Source organism: Eleutherodactylus coqui, chromosome 4 (assembly GCF_035609145.1).
Source record: "Eleutherodactylus coqui strain aEleCoq1 chromosome 4, aEleCoq1.hap1, whole genome shotgun sequence".
Taxonomy (NCBI): Eukaryota; Metazoa; Chordata; class Amphibia; order Anura; family Eleutherodactylidae; genus Eleutherodactylus; species Eleutherodactylus coqui.
This window is the reverse complement of record NC_089840.1, coordinates 2102569-2120493: the sequence shown is the minus strand read 5'-3', so window position 1 is coordinate 2120493 and position 17925 is coordinate 2102569.

Genomic DNA, 17925 nt, shown 5'->3' with positions numbered 1-17925 from the left:
TCTTTCCCATCCTCCCCCTGGGTGCTGCTGGGAAAGATTCTCTCCCTCCGATCCATTCCCGGGACCACCACAGATGCCGAGTCTGTTTGACCAGAGGGGCTAGGAAATGGTACAAAACGGGTGCATATGACCTGTAATTGCTTCTTCTTCTTCTGCTTGCCTTTTCCTGATCTTTCTTTGCCCTCCTCAGGTAGGTCGTCTCCAAAAGAAAGATTAGACAGATTAGTAGGAGATTCCATTCTTTTAATTTCTGCCATTAAATAACCACCTTCTTCCTCCCTTTCCTCCTCATCTGAGGAGTAAGAAGCACTCAGCCTTGGGCTGGGCTGCCTTGGGGGGATGGGCTGGGAAATCTCCACAGGTGATAGATCTGGAGACGCCCTGCAGGACATCACACCTGGAGATGCCATTACACCTGCCTCATCCTCCTCACTGTCAGACACCGAGGTCACTGCTAACTCCTTCCCAGAGAGGTTCCTCATGCTGTCCAATCTCTCTTGGTTGCTCAGTCTTTCTTTAAATCCACCAGCATTCTGTAAAATATGCTCTCTTCTTGTGGGATGAAGCTTAATGGCCTCTCTCACCTTCCCCATCTCTTCTGATATAGTGTCACGGTCCTTTCTCCTTGTAGTAGTCTCGGCCCGAGCCTTCAAAGATTTCAGCTCCATCTGCAGCTTTTTAAGCTTCTGACCGCATGCCTCAAATTCATTAGTACATAGATGAATCCTGGTACTATACTTGTTGGTGGTCTCCCCGGGACGGCGCTCACCCCACCCCTTGTACTGGATAAGGGAACTGCCACCATCCCGTCCTTGGGAAGACTCACCTTTCTTTCCAGGTTGGCCTGCGCTCTCCATGGAGTCTTGCTGCATCAGCCTTTGGGATCTTCCAAGTCTCTCTCCTCCTGAGACCAGTAACACACCGTCATTCCCCGCTGGTCTCACCCGGGGAACGGTGGAGGATGTGCTAGATTGTACACTCATGGAGGCCCTCTCACCTCTCCAGGGAGAGGGAAAGGGCTCCAGACACATCTGCTCAGTAGCTCAGCTCTGTCAGACTGCAAGGCTCCACCTACTCCCAACCTACTCCAGCCCCCTTGTTGCAGTCCTGGGTAGAATAGATGATAGGAGAGATCCTCTGTACTGACCCCTCATACATTATACATAGTTATTAGAGCGCCCCCTTGTTGCAGTCCTGGGTAGAATAGATGATGGGAGAGATCTCTGTACTGACCTCTGATATATCTATACATAGTTATTAAAGCGCCCCCTTGCTACAGACCTGGATATAATAGCTGATAGGAGAGTTCTCTGTACTGACCCCTGATATATTATACATAGTTATTAGTGTGCCCCCTTGTTACATCTTTGGGTATAGTAGATGATGGGAGAGATCTCTGTACTGACCCCTGATATATCTGTACATAGTTATTAGAGCACCCCCTTGTTACAGTCCTGGATATAATAGATGATGGGAGATCTCTGTTCTGGCCCCTCATATATTATACATAGTTATTAGATCGCCCCCTTGTTACAGTCCTGGGTATATAGGTTGATGAGAGAGATCTCTGTACTGACCCCCTGATATATCTATACATAGTTATTAGAGCGCCCCCTTGTTACAACCCTGGGTATAATAGATGATGGGAGAGATCTCTGTACTGACGCCTGATATATGTATACATAGTTATCAGAGCGCCCCCTTGTTACAGTCCTGGGTATAATAGATGATGGGAGAGATCTCTGTACTGACGCCGGATATATCTGTACATGGTTGTTAGAGTGCCCCCTTGTTACAGTCCTGGGTATAATAGATGATAGGAGAGATCTCTGCACTGACCCCTGATATATTATACATAGTTATTAGAGCCCCCCCTTGTTACAGTCCTGGGTATAATAGATGATGGGAGAGATCTCTGTACTGACCCCTGACATATTATACATAGTTATTAGAGTGCCCCCTTGTTACAGTCCTGGGTATAATAGATGATGGGAGAGATCTCTGTACTGACCCCTGATATATTATATATAGTTATTAGAGCGCCCCCTTGTTACAGTCCTGGGTATAATAGATGATGGGAGAGATCTCTGTACTGACCCCTGATATATTATACATAGTTATTAGAGCGCCCCCTTGTTACAGTCCTGGGTATAATAGATGATGGGAGAGATCTGTGTACTGACTCCTGATATCATACATAGTTAGTAGAGCACCCCCTTGTTACAGTCCTGTGCATAATAGATGATGGGAGAGATCTCTGTACTGACCCCTGACATATTATACATAGTTATTAGAGCGCCCCCTTGTTACAGTCCTGGGTATAATAGATGAGGGGAGAGATCTCTGTACTGACCCCTGATATATTATACATAGTTATTAGAGCGCCCCCTTGTTACAGTCCTGGGTATAATAGATGATGGGAGAGATCTCTGTACTGACCCCTGATATATTATACATAGTTATTAGAGCGCCCCCTTGTTACAGTCCTGGGTATAATAGATGATGGGAGAGATCTCTGTACTGACTCCTGATATCATACATAGTTAGTAGGGCACCCCCTTGTTACAGTCCTGTGCATAATAGATGATGGGAGAGATCTCTGTACTGACCCCTGACATATTATACATAGTTATTAGAGCGCCCCCTTGTTACAGTCCTGGGTATAATAGATGAGGGGAGAGATCTCTGTACTGACCCCTGATATATTATACATAGTTATTAGAGCGCCCCCTTGTTACAGTCCTGGGTATAATAGATGATGGGAGAGATCTCTGTACTGACCCCTGATATATTATACATAGTTATTAGAGCGCCCCCTTGTTACAGTCCTGGGTATAATAGATGATGGGAGAGATCTCTGTACTGACCCCTGATATATTATACATAGTTATTAGAGCGCCCCCTTGTTACAGTCCTGGGTATAATAGATGATGGGAGAGATCTCTGTACTGACCCCTGATATATTATACATAGTTATTAGAGCGCCCCCTTGTTACTGTCTTCGGTATAATAGATGATGGGAGAGATCTCTGTACTGACCCCTGATATATCTATAAATAGTTATTAGAGCGCCCCCTTGTTACAGTCCTGGGTATAATAGATGATGGGAGAGATCTCTGTACTAACCCCTGATATATCTATACATAGTTATTAGAGCGCCCCCTTGTTACAGTCCTGGTATATATAGATGATGGGAGAGATCTCTGCACTGACCCCTGACATAGTATACATAGTTATCAAAGCACACCTCAGTGGTCTTTTTTTAAAACTAAATTACCCCATCATCCTTTATCTGTTCATACCGCTGCTAGTCTGAAGTCCCTTGCTCACTCCCCCCACCCCCGGCTTCACTTCAGATAGGCCCACTTCAAATTTTGCAGTGGGATTTCCCGCAGTATTTCCGCCCGTTTCCGCCTGCGTAGGATTGCTTTGCAAAAGGCAATCCTATGCTCACAGCCCCGATTTGTCCATGTGAAATCACACGCGGAAAAAAAATTGCGACGTGTTCTATTTCTGTGCGGGTCTTGGAGAGGCCCGCACAGAAATGTCAGTAGTGACGGCCGGCTCCGCTCTGTGAATGCGCTGGCCGGCAGCCGGCACATAGCAGGAGAGTGAAGATGCTGGGAGCGAGTGAGCCGCAGGCCTCTGCAGGGGCACGGGTCCGCATCTAGCTGTGAGAATTCTCGCAGCGGGATCTGACCCTGCCGTCTGGAGGCAGCCTTACTTTCAATCATCCCAGCGCTCCACACCACCATGGGGACAGTGCTGCTATGACTTTCTCCACGGCCTCCGCCATTTCTTTGACTCCTGGTTTACTGGAACACTGATGCGGTTATCACTCTGCTTCCCAAAAAGAGGTCATAAAGCGCAAATAATTCTTGCAGTGACGTAGAGTTTGGGGTCCCCTCCAGCACCTCAGAATGCATGTTTTTTGTTTGTCTTGTGCATTGTCTTGTCTGTTGCATGCATCATTTATGTGTATTGACGGTTTGCACACATGAATGGGTTAATGTCTGGTTCTATCTGAAAATGTCTCACTTTGTCTGGTGTGATATATAAAAGCGGAGTCACGTGAAAGGCAGGAAGAGATGGGGCTGCGTGTTGGCTGTAGTTAGAGGAAAGTTGGAGAGAACTGGAGTTCGAGCTGGAGACATGGAGGAAGCGGGAAAGGTGGTTCGCTGTTCCCACTTGGGCCTATCCTTGTCAAGAATACTACTCATAGGCGCTGGCCACAAGGAATGCATGAGCCACGTAGGAACCGCATGCATCCGGAGAGAGAGGGGCACTGCCAGAGAGCGAACAATCCACTGAGGGATTGACAGGAGAGAGAAAGATGCCGGGGGAATGAATTCCTACATATAACTGCGCCTGTGGATGAACAAATACCCCGTGACTCCGCCCCGCTTCTTATTATTTGTTCACAATGTTTAAGTAAACAGACAGAACTGAACATTCCCAGTTCTTGTTCAGAAAAGACACGGTGTGCGCGGACTACTTTATTCCATCTACTAAGATTCACCGCAGAGGATGGAATGTTGGTGTCACGAGTGACAAGCAGAACTACAGGTAACCACTGCTAGCCCCATTTGTGAACTCCCCCTGTCGGTACTGAGCTACTCTCAGGGGAGGAGACGATGGAGCTCCTGTGAGAAGGCCTTTCTCTTACCCGCTGTCTCCTTGGCTGAGGGCCTGCTCCTCGGACGCTGCACTTTTATAGAGGCCTCCTGCACCTTGAATGTTCCTGGCATGTCTGGGCTGATGGTGGGGCTTAGCCTTGTTGGCATGACTTTCCCTGACTTGCGCTGTTCTTCAGAGCAGTGACGCGATGGCTGCACCAACGCCAGCGTTCTATAAACATGGCATTTCCGTGCCCCTCACTGTGACTTCCCGCTCTCTACCGCTGCACTGGCAGGAAAGGGGGGACTTTCACTGGTGCTCTGGTGCGTATCATAGCTCTCCCCTCCTCACAGCTGGCTCTTGGGCTACAGGGAACGGGGCTTTTAGTGCCATCTGAGCTGCTCACTGTAAGGGCAAGAGTGGGCAACACTCCTCCTTCACAAATAGAAGTTCATAGGATACAACCTTACGCATGCCTCCCAACTGTCCCAGATTTAGCCACTGTCCTACAGACCCAGGTGGCAGGAAACAGGTCACCCTCCAGGCCTAGATTGATCATCACTGCAAGACAATACTGCCCTGTATTAGTTCAATTACGAAGATTTGGGTTTCTAGACCATGGAGTGCATTACCTACATGATGGACTGCTTGCTAGAGACAGGTAAGCATATATTTGTGGACGCTTTGCTTCGCAATGGATTTCAGAAAGGCAGATGTTAATGGACTCAGAAAGAGGAAGAATCCAACGGCTGGATGTTCTAAAGGACAGAAATGTCCAAGAAGGGAAATATTGTGGAATGAGATTCTCAAAGCACAATCGTTACCAATCCCTAAGGCTGGCTTCACACGAGTGAATGGGGTCATACACAAGCGATTTTTTTCCCCGCATGGCATCACGATGCGATGCGGGAATCAAATCGTGGGATGTCCTATTTTGTGCATGCATTGTACCGGCCATTGCTTTCAATCGGGCCGGCAGCAGCATTGCACCATGCGCACAGTACACGGGATGCCATGCAAGTCTCCCATTAAAAAAATGTGAGAAACTCCATAAAACTGACAGCTGCGGCGGAGAATCCCTGAATCCACGAAGGGAAGCAAGGCTGTTCTCACATGAAAATGCCTCACATCCTCCAGGATTTCACATGGATGGTAAGGGTGATATCGGGAAATGATTCATGGCCCAATATTGCCCTCGCCCTTGTGAAGTTAGCCTTAAAGAAGGAAGAATGGGAAGCATTTAAAGAGACCCGGATGGATGAACACAGAACTTGTACACATGTTATAGAGGAAGAAAAATATGTTTATCAAATGGGAAGAGGGGGGAATATCTAAAGAAGAATATAATGGGGTCTGCAGAAACTGTAGGGCAAGTGGCAGAAAATATAAAGCTGATAATGAATTGGGGCTTGTAAGAGAGGTCAAAAGCAATAAAAAAGGATTTGGGGGTCAAAAGAAAAGTCAAAGATTCTATACGATGCTTGCATGATGAAAATAGTGAATTGGGTAGAAATGATTTTGAGAAGGACAAATTTTTACATCTTATTTTGTATTTTTTTATGTTTTCTCTCAGAAAGTAGATGTAACATCAGCTGATCTCCCTGTGCTATTGAGGAATAAAATAATACAGGCTATCTGTAAGCAGAGAGATGGTGAGGGAACACTTAGCTAACTTACATGAGTCAAAGTCTCAAGGTCCAAATGAATTACATCCTAGGATACTAAAGTAAGCAGCAGAGGTAATCACTGAACCACTCGCCAGAAGTTTTGAAAATTCCTGGAGACCAGAAGACCCAGAAGATTGAAAAAGGGCAAATGTTGTTCCTATCTTCAAAAAAGTGCAGAAGGTAGATATGCAGGAAACTACAGACCTGTGAGACTGACTTCTATACAGCGAAAGATCTTCCAGCAAATTATTAAACAGCACGTATGCGGGGGGGGGGGGGGGGGGGCGTGGCTTGCAAGCCACATGGACGGTCGCACATGAGCTGAGCTCCCGCCTAAACACCCTTATAGTCCTGCTAGAATCCCGAAAAAACAACCTGCCAAGCAGCAGAAACATAGCGCCGGACTGCCAAGAAACCCCCTGACAAGCCTGACGACTGAGAATGAGCAGGAGAGAGAACCAGGCGGCGAAACACCCTGACCTGAGACCTAGCGAGACCCGGGCTGGATAATGCGGCCGAGACTGCAGAGCGAGAGACCAGTACAAGACCCCCCTAGTGGCGCCCGCTTGGAAGAATGGAGGCGCAGGGGGTGGGACAAGTAACAGCTGAGGCGGCAGAGTGGAGAACTCGGCAGTCGGGAGAGCCCAGGAACGAGCACAGGAACGGCGGTGAGAGACGGGGCACGGGGGGAGAATACACTCACTGGAGCCGAGGGCCTGCACTGCTGCATAGACATACGGCCGGAGGTAGAGGTGAACAGTCCCTAGGTGGAGAGAGGGAGTAGAGACTATCCCCATAGGTGTCTGTGTGGCTGGTGCGGTGCAGTTAGACCGGCCGCCATTAACGTATGCAGACACACAACACGTGGCGCCGCCATTACACAGACACAGAAGAGCAGTGAGGAGAAAGAATCAATCAGAGACTGAGAACCTCTGCACATATATGCCAATACCTTCCCAAATCACAAAGGCAGACAGCATATAAATATGTGCACTTGATAAAGTACAAAGAAAGCAAATGCCACCAATCCAAACAGACGAAATAAAGGAGGGAGACGGTCCGTAAAGATCAGTAATACTGCAAAAGGCATATCTTTAAAGTTACAAAGCACCAAGAACTATAAAGGAACTGCAACGTCTCTCATACGCATATAACTAGATCCTGCTAGACTGTGTGGTTTCCTGTGCGCGCCAGAAAATCTTCCTGGTTGGTCACCCACACTCACCGCCCTAAGCAGCAAGCATATCTCGCATAACTACAGATACTGTATAGTCAACATCTAATATGAGCTAAAAACACCCCTGCAATTGGCAAACTAAAAGACTCTGCACAGTAGAAAAACACAGAACCGCCATCCAAAGGGCTAAACCTGCAGCGGGTAACAAGAAAAGCGCCGACGCAGAACCGGAGCGAGAACCCGAACCAACATTACATCAGGTGTGAGAGGCCATCGATGCCTGCAAAACGGCTGACAGGGAAAATGGCAGAAATTAGGATAGACGTTAATTAACTTCGTTAAGATCTACAAAATGTCAGAGGACGATTACAGGAACCGGAGGAGAGCGTCTCTGCCGCGGGAGACAAAATGCAGCCGCTTCCAGCTAAAATACAAATGGCAGTTAAAAAAGTTCATCTCCGCCATTCTAAAACAGATGATCTAGAAAACCGCCTCCGGCGAAATAATATCCGCATTATAGGGTTACCAGAGAAAACGGAAGGTTCATCCCAGGACGTTTCTTACAACAATGGCTAAAAGCAACCCCAGGAGACGACGTGCTCACAGCGGAAAGAGCGCACAGGGTACCAATGAAACCGCCTGTGCCCGCTGCACCCCCAGGACCATTATAGGCACGACTCCTTAATTGTCGGGACAGAGATCTCACGCTGCGACAGGCCAGACCGAAAAGTCCAATCACATACAACAACACAGTGGTGTCAACATTGGCAGAACTACAGAAACAAAGGGCTACATTTATGGATCCTAAAAGGAAATGTAAGTGACGAGGGATCCCATATGGCGCACCCAGCAAGACTGCGGATAGTCTCAGATGCAAAGGCGGTATTCCTGCACTCACCGGAGGAGGCCGAGGACTGGGTACGTATGCATCCAGCATAGATAGCAGGCGAGGAAATAATAGAATATTCAATACTCTTTTCACACATGAGAGAAATAAGGAAAGTCCACATTCCATACAAATGTTATTGCTGTAGTCCGGGGAAGTAAAAATTAAAAGAATACTTTAGAATTGATGCTGTTCGGAGGTTGGGGGGGGGGGGGGGGGGGATGGTCAAATTTAAATAGACCAGATGAATAAATGGATATTATAAAAGAACAAACGGTCTTGACGGCCGAACATCCAGACTGCCCCCCCCCCCTCCAATCACTGAACAATAGGGGGTATATGAGAAATAAGTGGAGACCATAGAGAAGGAGTGAGGAGAAGAAGTGGAACAGCATGTTTGATTCCATGGTTGGTGGAGTCCACTGTTAGCCCTATAAGCTGTTCTGTTGGTTTACGTCGTTACAGTTGATATGTTTGGATACGTCTATTTTCTAAGTGATGTCAGACATAAATTACCATATAAACTGGAAAACCAAACTAATGTATTATCCTGCCACACTAATCGATAGATATAGATGTCGTGGCAGTGCAGGACATGGAACACGCGAGGATCGGGCACCCCGGCTATAAGAACAGCAGTATTCTCCTATATTAGACCATTGGCTCCACACATCATCCGCCCACAGGAGACTCGCCCAATTCTAGATAAGAGACTGTCTTAATAACCCCTGGACTCAGTGGGCCTGTCACTCACTGCACACCTCCTACTCTAGGGGTGTATCTCCTGATTCACCGCACTTTGGGCTGGAATCCGTTAACACCCGTAGAGACCCAGGGGGGGGGGGGCGATGTGTTTGTCTATGCTGAAATTAACGCCAAACAACATGTCATTCTAAATATCTACCCCCCCCCCCCTGATAATGCATTTGTATCACAAGCCGAAATTACATTCGCACATCAATATCCACTAGCAGAGGTCATGTGTGTGGGTGACTTTAACCAAATAATGGACCCCACAAAAGATAGATTTGGTACACAGCAGATACCAGCGACAACCCGTGATACCCCAATGTGACAGATGTTTGACGGGATGGGATGGATCGATTTATGGTGCTTTAAACACCCGGATGTGTACGAATACACACGTCACTGCCGGGTAGGGGATCTCTATCCGGTTTAGATTACATTTTTGGATCCCCGACACTCACTAAATATTTAACATCAATAGAACACGGTGCCAGAGGGATATCGGACCAGAGTTCAGTGCTGCTCACACTACTATTTCCAGGACAATATTACACCCATACCTGGAAACTCAACCCCTTCTGGTTAAAACTGATAGACCGAATACCAGATCAGATGGACCTGTTCCTCCAGATACATGATAGGACACACTAACGTGGGACACCATGAAGGCCTACCTCAGAGGCTGCTTCAGGTCAACCATATCATATATGAAGAACCACCTCTCAGGCCGATCTTCAGTTAGAACAACAGGTGACCAATGCGGAAAGGCAATCTATTATAAACCCCACGGATACTAAAAATATAGAATGGCTAGGGCTGAACCGAATATACAAACACCAACTACATGTAAAACTAAAAGAAAACGCTTTTTACGAAACAATATTTTTTCGAGATGGGCAATCAATCCAGTCACCTTCTGGCCAACTTAATCAAACAAAACGGACAATCTAACTGTGTACTAAAGATAAAGGATGCTGATGGGCAGATACTGACAGAGGTACAAACTATTGTGACCAGATTCAAAGAATATTACGCTAATCTATATACCTCCTCAAATAGTAAATCAGTAACAGATAACTTGGGATATCTGGAAGACCTAACCTTCCCATCCCTCACACCAGAACAGGCAGATATACTGGAGGCCCCAATAGAAATAGAAGAAGTTCAATTAGCAATCACAGAGGTGGCATTAAATAAATCCCCCGGCCGGACGGCCTCCCTCTGGAAGTGTATCAAAAATATATAGATCAGCTCTCCCCAATACTACATGACACCTTACAATGGGGGTGTCGAGAAGATACTCTCCCAGCTTCCTTCTACGAAGCATCGATAATAGTATTGCTGAAGCCAACCGAATGTGACTCATATAGACCAATATCACTACTTAACGTAGATTATAAAATACTAACCAAACTCTAGCTCCTAGACTAAATAAAGTAATCCTCTCCATAAGTCACGAAGATCAGACGGGCTTCATGCCTGGGAAATCAACCACAATTAATATACGTAGAACCCAAACAATAGTGCAGTTAGGCAGAATGCATAACAAACCCTGGGCAATAGCGTCATTAGACACTAAAAAACCATTTGACTCTGTAGAATGGAATTTTCTAGAAGCCTCTTTGATCCGTTTTGGTTTCAACCCAAAATTTCTGGAATGGATCAAATTGCTATACAGGTCACCCATGGCAAATGTAATAGTTAACGGGACGCCATCTACAAAATTCCCACTGTCACGAGGAACACGCCATCCCCCTTATCCCCAACACTATTCGCAATAGCGATAGAGGCCCTAGCCATCCGTCTACGTAGCACCCCGGCTGTGAGAGGAATACAATGGGGGACAGAGAAGGTAGGACTGTATGCCGACGACATGGTGTTATACCTCCGCAACCCCGAACATTCATTCCCACAAGCCCTGGAGATAATAAATCTCTTCTCCAAACACTCTGGACTATACGTAAATTGGTCCAAATCAGCCATAATGTATACACCCCGACACCCACTTACGATCCCTTGCGTGCTCACCAGTGGACTATTGGAAGGATCCAAATTTAAATATCTAGGAATAAACCTAGTACGGGACCACGAAAACACAATACAGGAAAATATAGACCCACCATATGATCTAATAAGTGCTAAGGTTAAAATCTGGTCCGGACTGCCTCTCTCGGTGGCTGGCCGCATAAACCTGGTCAAGATGGTAATCCAGCCAAAATGTCTAGATTTTTTACTGCATACCTCAGTTAAAATACCGGAAAAATTCTTCCGAATGCTGAACTCCCTGATCATTAGACTTCTATGGGGCTCATCCAGATCTAAACTAAGACTTACTAGTCTGCAAAGATCCAAACAACAAGCCGGGATGGCGCCATCTGACTTCATGCTATACTATCTAGCGGGTCAGCTGAGGAACCTCCGATATTGGTTCACTGAAGAGATACCACTGACTGACTATTATTTGGCCAGCGAGGTGGCTGGACAAAATTTGATTGTTTTTCTAGAACACCCAGAATACACTAAACCATCAAAACTCATACCCCTACATAAACTGGCCCTGTCAGTATGGCAAACAGTTAAAAAGATTCAACAATATACCGATACAATGGCTGATACCCCCTTATGGGGAAACCCTACCCTGCCAATGATGCAGACAATGCAGGACACTGGATATTGGGCAACATTGGGGATAAAGACACTGGGCGACATATAGGAGGACAGTATAATGCTATCCTACATGCAGCTACGGGAGAAGGTACAAACCCCTGAGCTACAAATTTTCAGATATTTACAATTGAGACACGCTGTGAATGCTCAATTCCCACCAAATGTCAGTAGAATATCCAAATACCCAACAGTTGGGATCCTTAAAACACAGGGACCCAAAGGACTGATATCGCTACTATATACACACCTGCTATCAACCAAAATGGATCATGAACCACTGTTAGTCTACGACAAATGGAAAAATGACATCCCCACACTGACAACAGTGGACTGGCAGGTGGCAATGGGGTCACACCTACTAGTATCACCGGCAATTAATAACAAACTCATCCAACTGTATATTATATACCAGGCGTATCTTACGCCAGCTTGTACAAAATGGGCAGAACTAACACAACATCTTGTCATTGGTGCCACCAGCCAAATGCTGACTTTTGGCATTTAATGTGGGAATGTACGTATGTTAAAACCTTCTGGGAAGAAGTCATTACCTTTATTTCTGGACTGTTACCGATCCCCCTGGAGCTGGATCCCAAAGTGGCGATATTAGGACTGATAGACGGAGAGGCGTGGACCCACCATGATAAAATACTATTTGTAGCTAGAAAAGCGGTGGCTACGAGATGGATGGCAACGAGAGCGCCCTCCATCTGATGCTGGATGAGGATGGTAGACACTATAATCCCCTATGAAAAGGTGATGCATCAACACAGGATGCCCCGAAAAATTGAGAAAGTATGCGGTATATGGACAAACTGGCACAACACACTATAATTAGAATAAATGTAAGTTTAATAAATCAGCAAGGAAGAAATAAATCGGCATGCACAAACACAACGAACCAAACATGTCAAAAAGGGGTTTTTCTTTGTTTTTTTTTCTTTTCTTTTCTTTTATTTAAATGTTAAATGTTGTAAATTAAACTGTATTGTTGAACTGTGAAACAAGATACAGAGCAAATAAGAAATATATTGTACACATTGATTGTAATAATTGTTCTGCAATATGCTAATAAAACAAAGTTAAAAAAAAAAAAACAGCACGTATGCAACTTTTAAATTCTTACTTTGTATTTGTTTTCTCACAGAAAGTAGATGGAACATCAACTGATCTTCCCTGTGCTAATGGGGGAATAAAAGAATGCATGCTAGCACCATAATCTTTGAAAATTCCTGGAAAACAGGAGAAGTCCCAGAAGATTGGAAAAGGGCAAATGTTGTCCCCATCTTCTAAAAAGAGAAGAATGTGGATCCAGGAAACTACAGGCCTGTGAGCCTGACTTCTATACTGGGAAAGAACAAATTATTAAACAGCATGTATGCAAGTACTTGGATGAGAATGGAGTAATTAACCAGAGCCAGCATGGGTTTGTAACAAACGAGTCATGTCAGACTAATCTAATCTCCTATGACAGAATCACCGACTGGGTTGATCAGGGAAATGCGGTGGATATAGTATATCTTGACTTTAGTAAAGCATTTGACAAATTATCTCATACCATCCTTATTGGAAAAATGCCCAAATCTGGGATTGACAAGGCAACTGTTAGGTGGATTCACAACTGGCTGAGTGATCGGACTCAAAGAGTGGTCATAAATGGCTGCACATCCAAATGGAAGAGTGTATTAAGTGGGGAACCACAAGGCTCTGTCCTGGGCCCAGTGTTGGCCAACATTGTTATAAATGATCTGGAGGAGGGAATTGTGGGAAACGAATCAAATTTGCAGGGATAGCTAACACTAGGGAAGAGAGAGGATTCAAAAAGATCTAGAAAAGCTTGAACAGTGGTCGGCGACTAACAGAATGGTATTAACAGGGAGAAATGCAAAGTCCTACATCTGGGCAAGAAAAATGAAGAAAGCGCATACAGAATGGGAGGAATTGGGCTAAGCAGCAGCACATGTGAGAAAGACTTGGGTATACTAATAGCTCATAGACTGAACATGAGTCAACAATGTGATGCAGCAGCCAAAAAGGCAAACACAATTCTGGGATGTATTAAGATAAGCATAGAGTCTAGATCACGTGAGGTCATTATCCCCTCTACTCCTCCTTAGTCAGACCTCATCTGGAATACTGGGTCCAGTTCTGGGCACCGCACTTTAACCCCTTAATGACGCGGGCATTTTTCTTTTTCCATTTTCGTTTTTTCCTCCCCCCTTTAAAAAAATCATAACTCCTTTATTTATCCATCCACGTCGCTGTATGAGGGCTTGTTTTTTGCGGGACGAGTTGTATTTTTCAATGGTGCTATTTAAAGTACCATATAATGTACTGAAAAACTTTTAAAAAATTCTAAGTGGAGTAAAATGAAAAAAAACCGACATTTTGCCATCTTTAGTGCGTCTTGCTTCTACGGCGCACAAATGGCAACAAAAAGGACATGATAACTATATTCTATGGGTCGGTACGATTACTACGATGCCAAACTTGTATAGGTTTTTTTTACTATACTCCTCTTTTTTTTTTTTTAAAAGACATAAAATTTTTTTCAATTATTTTCTGCGGTCATTTTGTGCGCGCAATAACTTTTTTATTTTTCCGTCGACGTAGTTGAGCAAGGTTTCATTTTTTGCGGGATGTCCTGTAGTTTCTGATAGTACCATTTTGGAATACATACGACTTTTTGATCGCTTTTTATTGCGTTTTTTCTGGGAGACAGGGTAACTAAAAAAATGCATTTCTGGCGTTCTTCATTTTTTTTTTTTCGGACGACGTTCACCGTGCGGGAAAAATTATGTGGTACTTTGATAGTTCGGACTTTTACGGACGCGGTGATACCAAATACATATTTTTAATTTATTATTTAGATTTTTTAATAATAGATATGGCAAAAGGGGGGTGATTTAAACTTTTACAACTTTTTTTTTTTTTCAATAAAAAAAAACTTTATTGATTCTTTTTTTTACTTTACTTTGAAGTCCCCCTGGGGGACTTTAAGATGCGATGCTTTGATCGCTCCTGCAGTATGACGTAATGCTATAGCATTACGTCATACTGCTTTTTGACAGGCAGCCTATGAAGCCATCCCACGGGGACGGCTTGATAGGCAGTCTGCTAAGGCAGCCCTGGGGCCTTTCAATAGGCCCCCAGCTGCCATGAAACATGCACGGCTCTCCCGATCTCACCGCGGGGGGGCCGTGCAGGACCCCCGAACATCGTTCGGGGGATTTAAATACCGCTGTCTGAATTGACAGCGGCATTTAAATGGTTAATAGCCGCGATCGGCCGCTCGCGGCTATTGCCCGCGGATGTCAGCTGTTATAAACAGCTGATGCCCGCGCTGTATGAAGAGAGGTTGCATCGCAACCTCTCTTCATACATACCCCGACGCTCCATGACGTACCCGGTACATCATTGGTCGTTAAGGGGTTAAAAAAGACATTGACAAACTGGAGCAAGTTCAGAGAAGAGTTACCAAGATGGTGACTAGAGATGAGCGAGCACACTGGTCCGAGCTTGATGCTCGTTCGAGTATTAGGGTACTCAGGATGCTCGTTACTCGAGACGAACACCACGCGGTACTCGAGTCAATTGCATTTCCTTCCCCGCATGTTTAGCGCCATTTTCTAGCCAATAAACATGCGGGGAAGGCATTACCACTTCCGGCTCACCTCAGACGCATGCTGGCAGAGGTCAGGGAAAGTGCTGCTGCTTATACAGGGATAGTGTTAGCGTAGGATCCTGTCTTCAAGAACCCCAACGGTCCTTCTTAGGGCCACATCTGACCGTGTGCATTACTGTTGTGGCTGGCTGGGAGCAGTAGTGCAGAAATTTTTTTTTAAGCATCTCGGACTGTGCAGGCCATTTCAGCTATAGCGTTTTCAGTCTGCAGTGCATTAGGCAGAGTTTAGGGACGGAGCTGCCTATAAAGGGAAAGTTTTACAGGACTCCTGATCCTCTGTACAAGAACCCCAACGCTCCTTCTTAGGCCTACATCTCACCGTGTGCATTATAGATGTGGCTGGCTGGGAGTAGTAGTGCACCCTTCTTTTTTTTAACACATCTAGCCCTATGCAGAGCCTTTCAGTTATACTGTTGTGTGTCTGCAGTGCATTAGACAGAGGTCTCACCGCTAAACAGTACTGTAATATTACCGGGGCCACTGCAGACTATTTCAGCTCAGCCGCTGTGCAGAGCGTCCCACAATACCCTTTCCTTGGTGGGGTTGAGATCGCCGCAGTTCCCAGCACTATCCACTGGCTTTAGAGTCTTCTCCCCCTCCACACAGCCTCTATTATCTACAAGTCTCTGCGAGCGGTAAATTACCCCTAGGTATCAGCGCAAGACACAAGTCACAGCATAGAGCCGCCGCTATCTACAAGTGTCTGTGTGCGGTGAATTAGGCCACAGTTGTCAGTGCTGTACAGGGGGGTAATTTATTTGGGCCCTGATCTATTCGTAATCCGCCATGATGAGTAGCGGTAAGGGTCGAGGACGCGGGCGTCCAAGTGAGGGTGTGGGCACAGGCCGAGTTCCTGGTCCAGGTGAATCACAGCCGGCTGCTGCGGGATTAGGAGAGAGGCAAGTTTCTGGGGTCCCCAGCTTCATATCACAATTTATTGGTCCACGTGGTAGACCTTTATTACAAACAGAGCAGTGTGAGCAATGCATCCAGCAATGTATCGACCACCCAGTCTTCTATGCAGTCCACTACTCCCGGCCTAGGGACTGCAACTCTGAATCCTCTGGCTGCTCCTCCTTCCTCCCAGCCTCCTCACTCTATGAAAATGACACATTCTGATGAGCAGGCAGACTCCCAGGAACTGTTCTCGGGTCCCTGCCATGAGTGGGAAAAAATGGTTCCTCTCTCACCTGAGGAGTTTGTCGTGACCGATGCCCAACCTTTGGAAAGTTTCCGGAGTCCAGGTGATGAGGCTGAGGACTTCCGGCAACTGTCTCAAGAGCTTTTTGTGGATGAGGATGATGAGACACAGTTGTCTATCAGTGAGGTAGTAGTAAGGGCAGTAAGTCCGAGGGAGGAGCGCATAGAGGATTCGGAGGAAGAGCAGCTGGACGATGAGGTGACTGACCCCACCTGGTTTGCTAAGCCTACTGAGGATGGGGCTTCAGAGGGGGAGGCAAGTGTTGCAGCAGAACAGGTTGGAAGAGGCAGTGGAGTGACCTGGGGTAGAGGCAGGGCCAGAGTGAAGAATCCCCCAACTGTTTCCCAAAGCACCCACTCGTGGCAAGCCTCCGTGCAGAGGGCTAGGTGTTCAAAGGTGTGGATGTTTTTTAGTGAGAGCGCGGACGACCGACGAACAGTGGTGTGCAACCTGTGTCGCACCAAGACCAGCCGGGGAGCCACCACTACCAGCCTCACTACCACCAGCATGCGCAGGCATATGATGGCCAAGCACCCCACAAGGTGGGACGAAGGACGTTTACCGCCTCCGGTTCACACCACTGCCTCTACCCCTGTGCCCCAACCTGCCACACAGTTCCAATCCCCGTCCCAGGACACAGGCACGAGAACCTCCCGGCCTGCACCCACACCTTCACCTCCACTGTCCTCCAATCCATCCAGCAATTAGTGCAGCATTCAGCTGTCGCTAACACAAGCGTTGGAGCGAAAGCAGAAATACGCCGCCACGCACCCGCATGCACAAGCTTTAAATGTGCACATTGCCAAATTGATCAGCCTGGAGATGCTGGCCTTACTATGTCACCTTCTCCTCCTGCTTGGAGTCTGGGGATCAGCGGTGGGCAACATGTATTTTCTCCCGTGTTACCACAGTTATCTGAGACAGTGGTTTGGGCCAAACAAAAGGAGTGTTACTGCATTAATGAGACGTTCACAGCTGCACTAGCATCCGAGTCACTTGAGGCCCACGATTACTGAGGGTGTGGGCAGAGGCCAACGTCCTGGGGGGGTTGGGGGGGGGGGGGGAATCAACTGCACCAGGTATGGCCTGTGGAACTTCTTTGTGGTTCATCCAGTCTTTGGAGCGATGCAAGCAACAGTTACTGATTTAAAGAGACGTTCACAGCTGTACTAGCATTTGAGTCCGCTTTATGCCCACGATTACTGAGGGTCTGAGCCGAGGCCAAGGTCCTTGGCAGGGTGAAACTGTCTTGTTTGGGCGCTCTGATTTCTTTATGTG